The following is an 8,977-nucleotide window of genomic DNA, read 5'->3' on the forward strand; positions in this document are numbered from 1 at the left end:
CTAGACAAACATGGGCATTATCGTTTAGAACTTAAATAATAGTGTAGAGGCGGAGGCGAATGTAGGGAATAAGATAAGGATAAATAATATATAGAAAAAATATATATAGGAAATAGTTTGAATTATACAATTGAAGGAATTAAGGTGAGTGTTAGTTGAGTGGATGGATTGAACTAGAGAAATTGAATATGTGGCAAAATTTTCATATGTCAAAGTAATCGGCCCTGCACTCTAATTCTCCTCGACTCAGATTTGAAGGAAAACAATTCAAAATGCGCCAAAACTGGGAAAACTCAAATTTTGATTAGAGCGGTAAAACTCAGAAATGAATTGTAGGGGTTTTCGCGAATTCTGAGTTGTTTTCAATCAGGCATTTTAAAGAAGCGTCTGAACGGTCTGAGCCAAAACAACTCAAAATTTTTAAAATTTTAACACGGTTTCGAAAGGGATTATAATTTTTTGGGAAAATAAATTTAAATTTCGAATGAAATAAAATAAATTTAAAAAATTTCTGAAAATAAGTTTATTTTCCGTCGCTTTTTTGTGGCAGTAAGCATATTCTGCTGTTGACGAGTAGCATATTGCCCTTCTGCCGACAGACGAATTTTACGATGGTGTACTGGGGAGCGTCCAGTGTGGTCTTTTGCTCCGCCGGGACTTCCATCGATCCCAGTAGCGTAGCCAACCCCCATCCTGTGGAATTTAACCCTACAAACTAGAGGGCTTGTTGATTTTGGTCAGCATGAAACCACATCTTCGTTGCGCTCGGTGGGGGCATGAGATCCTTATAATCAGAAAAATCATCATCCTCTTCATCTCCGTAGCCTTCTAAGCGTTGCACCAACTGGTTCGTGATGTTTGAACACTACTGGTTGGTTACTGTAAATTAAGGAAAAACGAAGTGTTAGTATTCTGATTTTTTAAAGTACTAGTTTTCAAAGAAGGACTCACAAACTACATTATCAAAATAGCCATCCTTCAAAAGCAACCTTCCATTTCTAAATGACTCAAGCTAGTATTGTTCCCGACTTTCCGCTTGTGGTTGTGCAGGGCGATTTTGTTTGGACTCGGGTTTGATGGGTACATTCACGCTGGTGCTGGTGGAAGATTCTTCCGAACTAGAATCATCCTGACCGCTCGAAGCGATGCTCACTTAAAAGATAAAATCTATGATGGGAAGAATTCTTTGAGTAATTCGAGAGAGCATAAGTACCACCGCCGGTTAATAGCGTAGGTTGATGTACTTGCCACCATTCGTACAAATGGTTCTGTTGATTTGGTTCTGCGAACTGATGGTCGGTTTTAGAACACCTCCGCGGCTAACCAGTAGATGATCAGTCGTGTAGAAGTTCCGTCTAAGAGTGACTCTGTAAGGGGAAATGAATTTAAATATGTTTTTTTTCATTAAGATAGAAAGAGAAAACTCACCGCTTGATTCAAGGTGCCAACGGACACGCTTCAAACTCCAATTCCGGATGACAGTGAATCTCCGTCTTTGTCAACCGAGGAAGCGCTTTTCTTCAGGACATTTCGGTGGACGGTAGAAACGGTGGAAAACTGAGAAATTTGGAAAATAATAAACAACTGAAATACTGAAATAAAAAACTTGTAAATTTAGCTATATAAGAAACGATCAGTTAAAGTAAAGGTCAAGGTGTGTTTCTTATAACCTTGGTAAATGTTAGTCTTAATAAAACTGTTAACTAACTATACCAGTAGTCTTCTCTTTGTAGTTCGATCTATGGCCATAAAACCTAAAAAATAACGGCTGTGGCAAACTTCGCTTGCGGGGTATCGATTTTCAATTTGTTAGCAAGCAAAGAATAAGCTAACTTGTGATCTACATAAATAGGAGCAAACGGAGGAGATAACTTTTTTTGTCAATGAAAACGTAATTAGTTAACAGATTTGTGCTGTTTTGGTGTTTTAATAACTTAAAATGCTTTATTTTCCTCAGCCTTCAAATTATGCTGATCACCTTGAGTGCTCAAAAAGATTTCAAAGTTTGAGGTAGTTTTGAAACACTGATTGAAAGTCATTAGTAGTTTAAAGCTTCGAAAGGCACAACAAATCTAAACTGAGTATACTAAACTGATAGTAAAAACAAATAATGTGGGGTAATGCTACAAAAAACTAGCAACTGGTCTTAGTGGTTTCTCCCCCGAAAAAAAAAAACTTTTCAATATCAACCTTGCTCACGTAATTCGATACCTTGATATCCTCCTATTCGTCATCATCTCGATCCCAATCTGCGCTGTTTTCTATGTAGAGATGGCGCGATTGTCATAGACAAATTCGCTGTCATTTCATTGATATAAGAATCATCGATTTTGAAATATTTTCCTCCTGCTGATCATAGCAATCATTACCAAGCGTTAGTCACTATTATACGCCGGTTTTTCTGCCGTCCGTGAAGAAACCAACCAGAAAAGATGAGTGACCCATCCTACGATAATAAAAATTGTATAAAATGGAAGTAATTTGAAATCGTACCTTGATAACGATGGAAGATGTTATTTGGTTTTCCAATTTCGGGCATGATGCGGATGATCCAGATCGTAGATCCTTTACGACACTAAGATGACGAGAATCGGCTGATGCGCAAGTTTGGTGACAACACGATCCGAAAATAAGAGCAAATCAAACGTTCCGATTGTAATATTGACGCGATGGATGAAACACTGAAGCACGAAATTTTTGATGGAAAACTAGGTTTCTGGCCAGCATTAATCCCCTGAGAAATCCGGCTGAGCAATGTGTGTCCGATTAGTATCATCCGGTGAAAACCAACCTTAAGAGGAATAAAATAGATATTCCATATAAAAAGCTCAAATTTCACTATCACCTGTCGCATGGGGGAAGTGATTTGTTAGCATCACATCAACTACGGTGCGAACGTTGTCTTTGCTTCGTTTTGGCGTTCATCAGATCCACCACCTTGAACCGCCACCCTTTTTGCTCCGGTTCAGCATGAGTTCCACTATCCGAACCCAACGATGCGGCCAAAGATACGTTTTGCTGGCATTCAGGGAAAAAAACTGGTTAAAACTATACATACATACCTATTTTAAATATTTTTTTGGTAACTTATTTACTTGCTTGAATTAGGGGTGTGATTTTGCTGGAGCCGCTGAGGCACCTGGTGCTTCAGCAACCGGTGCAGGGGATAGTTCTTTCTCTTTGATAGTCTGCTGACGGTGGTTTGCTGCTGCTTAAATTGTCCTTTTCTCGTGCCCTTCGTGGAAAGCGTTCATTTTTACATGCTGTCATTTCGATTTTGGAGTTTCTTTTAAAATTTTGGATTTTTGGCAGCTAACGTTCGTCGTCCTTTGTGCAGATTGCCGCTCGTTTCCTGCCGTTCGATATGTTGAAAATGTTCCCGATGACATATGTCACCATTTATATAATCGGTCCTGGGTCCTGGGCCGGTACTTCCGCCTATTCCAGTGGCGAAAATCTACCCGCACCCGTCGGAAACCATCCTATAGAGAGGATTAAAATATATATTAACACAAATAAATAAAACAAATCTCAAAGTTTACCCGCCACCGTCCGACAATTAACTTTTGTTTTCAACCGTTCTTTAAACGCTCTGAGTTGTTTTCATCTGTTTTGCACAAAAAAGGGTGCGTTTTTTTCTAACTACCAGGTTTTGAAACTCACTAGATGAAAACAACTCAAAATTTTGATTGATTTCAATTCAGTTGTTTTCATCTTCATACATGGTGTGACTCCTGAACCAAAACAAATCAGTCTCTGAATATTTGAAAATTACCGTGTGCAGCTGACAGGTCTGGTCGTTACCGTCGTTGAACGGAGAGGAAATTAAAGAAAGAGGGAGAGAGAAGAGGACGAAAGCGGGTCCGATAGAAAAGAACGTCTGTTTAAAGACGAGTTTCGAAAAGTGATGTCGGTTTTGAAAAACGGTGTGAAAAAAATGATGCCGAAATGGCTAATTAAACCGGTCGATCACGACAGTAGTTTCGCTGTGATGCAAAAATAGCAATATTTCTATCACATACGGCTGAAAAAGAAACAGTGCTGTCAAAAAATACAACGCCCAAAGATCTTGAGAACATTTTTGCAAGTTAAAATTTTCAAAATGTCAAAATTTCTACCACTTTTTCCCAACACCAGCGAACTTGCTCTTATAGCTAAAACTGTTACACGGTATATTGTTTGCAGTATGTACTGTAAGATAACCCCTTAATACATGACTTTTTTTTATGAGTATAGCTATGCAGTTAAATATTATTTTAATTCGAATTACACAACTCAACAGGAGTGTAGCCAGTTCCTTACACATGTTTTCAAATTTCTTATAGACGAATGAGAAACCATCAAAACATTTCAATCTCTATAGAAAATTTGTCATCATCATATGATTGGATTTTAGTAAGTGTTGCTTTTAAACAACACCATGCATTTAAGGGTTGAGGAAATGAAGAAATATTGCTGAATGACCCTGCAGATAAAAGATGTTTAGAGCCATACAGGTATACACATACAGTAGGTATATAAAAACAACTTGTTTCTAGTATTCAGTCAAGAATAAAGTTTGAAGCAGAAAATCTCGAAGTTTCGATCGAGTTTTCGCTGAATTTCAGTCAATCTTTAAATCGTTCCTTCCAGCATTCGCTGATTCTCCTTTTGAAAAGACATTGGAATGGTCAGAAATTTACACAACAGGTTTTACATCGCTTCAGTTATTTCCCGAAGAAAGGAGAGATATGTAGACGAATTTTATCACTATAATTAAAAAAAAAACCGGTTGCCGAAAATGTAACTTTTGTCTCCTGATAAGAATAAATTAAGGTACATGGGGGTTTGAGGAGACGATTGCTGTTCGTGCAATGCTTTACACTTAACCGAGAATGTTAAAACATTTGACTGTTATCTGGTTAATGTAGAAAAGAGATAATTATACAGTAAAAAAGATGCCTTGATAATTTTGTTAAAAAGTTTACCGAGAATTGAAGAATTGCAACAAGTAATTTACCGACTCGACTTACCCTACCCTACCCTACCTACCATTCCATAAAAATTCCCGCTCTCAAATTTATTACATCAAGCTTTTCGATTCAGCATTCGTAAATAACATATTTGGCAGCATATTCATTTGATCAAAATTGATCCCTATTTGAATTATGTATGAATTTTCGAGGGTTTTTTTTAATCCTCTGCATGTACTACAGTTTGCCTTACGTCACAACTACTATAAGGTGTTTCGAATTCAAACTTTATTTTGAGGTTCGAAACCTATGTAGTCTTAAAAATTTTCGTTTTAGAAATAAAACATATTGCAAATTTTTTTGTTAGATTTTTTAACTGATATTGCCTTTTCGGATAAAATTTTACGATTCATAACATGCTTTCACTTTTTTTTCTGTATCCAGGAAAATTGTAACCAAGGAATTCAACAATAAACTTAGAATTTTCATTTCATTAGCATTAGGTACATGGAAAAAATATTCAAGAAATCCACACTCAACTGAAATGTAAATTCACCTGGATTTTCAGGCTGGCATTTAAAACGTGAATTATTGCTTGATTTACGTGAGGCTCTTAGCATTACATTTTCGCTTTCTGACGTGTGTCCTCAAAAAAAATAACTTTCACCAACTTCTGTGTTTGTGAGATTCTAAAACAATTTTTTAGTTGACCTGAATAAAATAGCCAGTTCCGCCATATTAGCAATGAGCAGATGAGAAATCTTCGATAGCCAAAACAACTTCACAGCTACGCTGATTTGTTCGTTGATATCGATGTTGATCAAGTAAAACGGTATGTTGAATTGAAAATCATTGGCATGGAATTGGCAACCATACGAATTTTTATAACAACTAGTAGACTTTTTTATCCGTGAAACATCCGCTACGTTCATTTAAATATGAAAAGTGTGTGAATTGCATATAGCAGAACGAATTCCTTTTCCAAGTATGCTTCAAGCGAAACTCACATGAAAATTAAGTGAATTCTGTTCGCTACGTGAGCTCTATTTGCTACCTGAAATTCACATAGATTCCACGTGATTTTCAAGGTGAAAAAATCTATGTACATTTTCACGTAGCGTGAATAGTTTTTAAGTGCAAATTAAAGACTTCCATCGAACAAAATTTGCATTTTTCCAAACCTTATTTTAAACAAAAGCCCGCTACCTTAATCTAATTTTAAAAATCATAAAACAATCACACGTTATTGAAATGAAGAGTTAATCACCGGAAGACTTACAGTACGAACGAACAAAAAGATGAAATGTGATCGCTCAGAAAAGCTCCAAATACAACCGAGACACATTTATCGATAATGGGTGATACGGTCAAAATTTGGTCAAGGGACAACGCGTGTAAATCGGTGAAATCGATAATTTAATAAATCAAATTAAATTTCTTTTTCAATTTTAATTAGTATAAAATTCAGGAAAAATATTCAGCTAGGCTTCCGCTTTTCCAAATCCGAATCGCCGGGCCTTACGCCTAATCCCTGTCATCAGATTTTGTACAGCCACCTTGTCCACCTTCTTCGCCGCAGAAAGCCAGTTTGCCTTGAACTGCTACTCGTCCTTAGCAGTTTTTTGGTCCTCTTTAGGTTCCACTTGACAATAGCCCAGTATTTCTCAATTGGGCGGAGCTCTGGCGTTTTGGGAGGGTTCTTGTCCTTGGGAACCATCTGCACGTTGTTGGCGGCGTACCACTTCATGGCCATTTTACCGTAATGGCAAGATGCCAAATCCGGCAAAAACAGTACGGAACAACCGTGTTTCTTCAGCAAAGGCAGCAGACGTTTATTCAAACACTCTTTCACGTCAATTTCTTGGTTGACAGTCCCGGAAGCTATGAAAATGTTGCTTTTCAAGCCACGCACAGGTACAGATGGCTTGCCAAACCAGATATTTTTTCGCGAACTTTGACAGTTTCATGTGCTTGAATATATCTGCTACCTTTCCCCTTCGTTTTGCCGTATAAAACTGCTGTCCCGGAAGCTGCTTGTAGTCGGCTTTGACGTAGGTTTCGTCGTCCATTACCACGCAGTCAAACTTCGTCAGCATCGTCGTGTACAGCCTCCGGGATCGCGCTTTGGCCGTCGTATTTTGTTTATCATCGCGTTTTGGAGTCACTACCTTTTTGTAAGTCGATAGTCCGGCTCGGTTTTTGGCTCGATGCACGGTTGTAGACGGTACACCCAGCTTATTTGCGGCATCTCGGAGAGAGAGGTTAGGGTTTCGCTTGAAACTATCGGCAACTCTCTTTGTCGTCTCAGCGGCTTCCGGTTTTCGATTATTCACCGATCCAGACTTCCTGGCGGTTGACAAACGTTCCCCAAACACTTTAATTACATTTGTAACGGTTGATTTGGCAACTTTTAGCGATTTTGCCAGCTTTGCGCGCGAGAAGCTCGAATTTTCGCGATGTGCGAGCAAAATTTTGATACGCTGCTCTTCTTCCTTGGACGGCATTTTGATAACTTAAGAGTGGATTCCAAAATCAAAATAGGAGCAACATTCTACACACACACACCTTCAAAATGAGGGGTGTTCAGGTTTTTTAAATGCAAAATTGAAGGAAATTCGTCAAGTTGATATTGACCAAATTTTGACCGTATCACCCTTTAGATGCGGTTCTCGGTATTGTATCATTACGTGCGGTCTAGCCGTCTTTTTGTTCGTTCGTACTGCAAGTCTTCCGCTTGTGGGACATACCAAGCTAGGCCTACTATTGTGTGGTGGTAGCTACAAATCTATCCCGTATCTACCACTGCAAGGTAGTAGGCCCGTGAGGAACAAAACGATGAAATGTGATGAAAAGTTTTTCAAATCAAAATTACCCTTCCGCTCATTTTCAACATCTTTCACCCTATTCTAATCTTCTATCCGTATATAATCTTTCAATTCTTAAATATTCTTTCTCAAAGAATATAAAATTTCACCGATATAGCCGATAAAATAATTTCATATAATCACACGTTAGTTTTGACAAAAAGGAAATTTCTAGGCAACAGAGGTTTCCCTACTTATACTTGTAAATGCAAATTTGCAAATCTCAAGCTAATTTGTTTTTCGTAACCGGTTTTCGTATTGGAATTTTGTTTATCGCCGCGCTTTAATGTGATTTAAATCATCGACGTTTTTCGGCGGATTTTAGAATCAGTGGACACTAAAATTATATTTGAAACAATGAATTTTTATCTAAATTAACAAAATTTAAAATCTTACAAACTTCTGGCCTTCGTCTATACTAGTTTTTAGACCATGTAATTTGCAAAGTATAAGATTTAGAACGAATAAAAAATGATACCATCTTTTCAGACGTTAGTGATCATTTGCAGATTCTCACGTCTTTTGAAATGTTGCAAAAAAGACAAAAAACGGTCTTGACAAGAGAGATTACGGATCACGCTAAACTTAATGAACTATTCTCGAACTATCTAAGAACCTTTGTCCCAGGCAACGTGAACAGCGGCATTCAAGAAATCTCAACCACATACAATAGCTTATTCAAACGGTGTACTAAAACTATATCGAAGAAAATAAACATGAAAGGTAGTTACTGTCCATAGATTTCGTATGACCTATGGATTTTAATAAACATGAAAAACAACTATTTGAAACGTGTTAAAAAACATCCCTATGATGTTCACCTTAAAGAAATGCTTCAGCATATAAACAAAAAACTGTATCTTAAAAAAAAAACGTGCAAACGGTTGTACTATTAAAGACTACTCAATAATACAATACACTCTAAACTTTGGAAAAATATAAACCAACTTTTGGGGAGATCCAACAATTTTCCATCAAAAAAACTTACCGAAGGTCCAAACCTTATAACTGACAAAAAAAAATGCTTGGTAACAAATTCAACAATTTTTTCTCTTCAGTTGGATTGGACCTTGCCAAGGAAATACCAAATGAACCTGAGTTTGATGCTTTGTCCAATATAAAAGAGGTAAGGAATTCAATCTTCCTTCAACCAACAGCTGA

The 8,977-nt window shown here is 37.4% G+C and overlaps 1 long non-coding RNA gene across 4 annotated transcripts; it reads right to left on the minus strand.

The window, feature by feature from the left end:
- Positions 1-538: 538 nt before the first annotated feature.
- LOC129739586 (uncharacterized) lies at positions 539-8,535 on the minus strand. 4 transcript variants are annotated; one of them, XR_008735904.1, is made up of 8 exons: positions 3,543-8,535; positions 3,096-3,482; positions 2,846-3,018; positions 2,212-2,791; positions 1,429-1,557; positions 1,214-1,367; positions 952-1,152; positions 539-879 (listed from the first exon to the last, which is right to left on the minus strand). It is a non-coding gene; the product is annotated as an uncharacterized LOC129739586 (long non-coding RNA). The 4 variants fall into 4 exon arrangements; XR_008735903.1 differs by having other exon boundaries at positions 2,212-2,401; positions 2,494-3,018; positions 3,543-8,532; XR_008735901.1 differs by having other exon boundaries at positions 2,212-3,018; positions 3,543-8,534.
- Positions 8,536-8,977: the final 442 nt, after the last annotated feature.

The sequence above is a fragment of the Uranotaenia lowii genome, chromosome 1, assembly GCF_029784155.1.
Source record: "Uranotaenia lowii strain MFRU-FL chromosome 1, ASM2978415v1, whole genome shotgun sequence".
NCBI classification, from domain to species: domain Eukaryota; kingdom Metazoa; phylum Arthropoda; class Insecta; order Diptera; family Culicidae; genus Uranotaenia; species Uranotaenia lowii.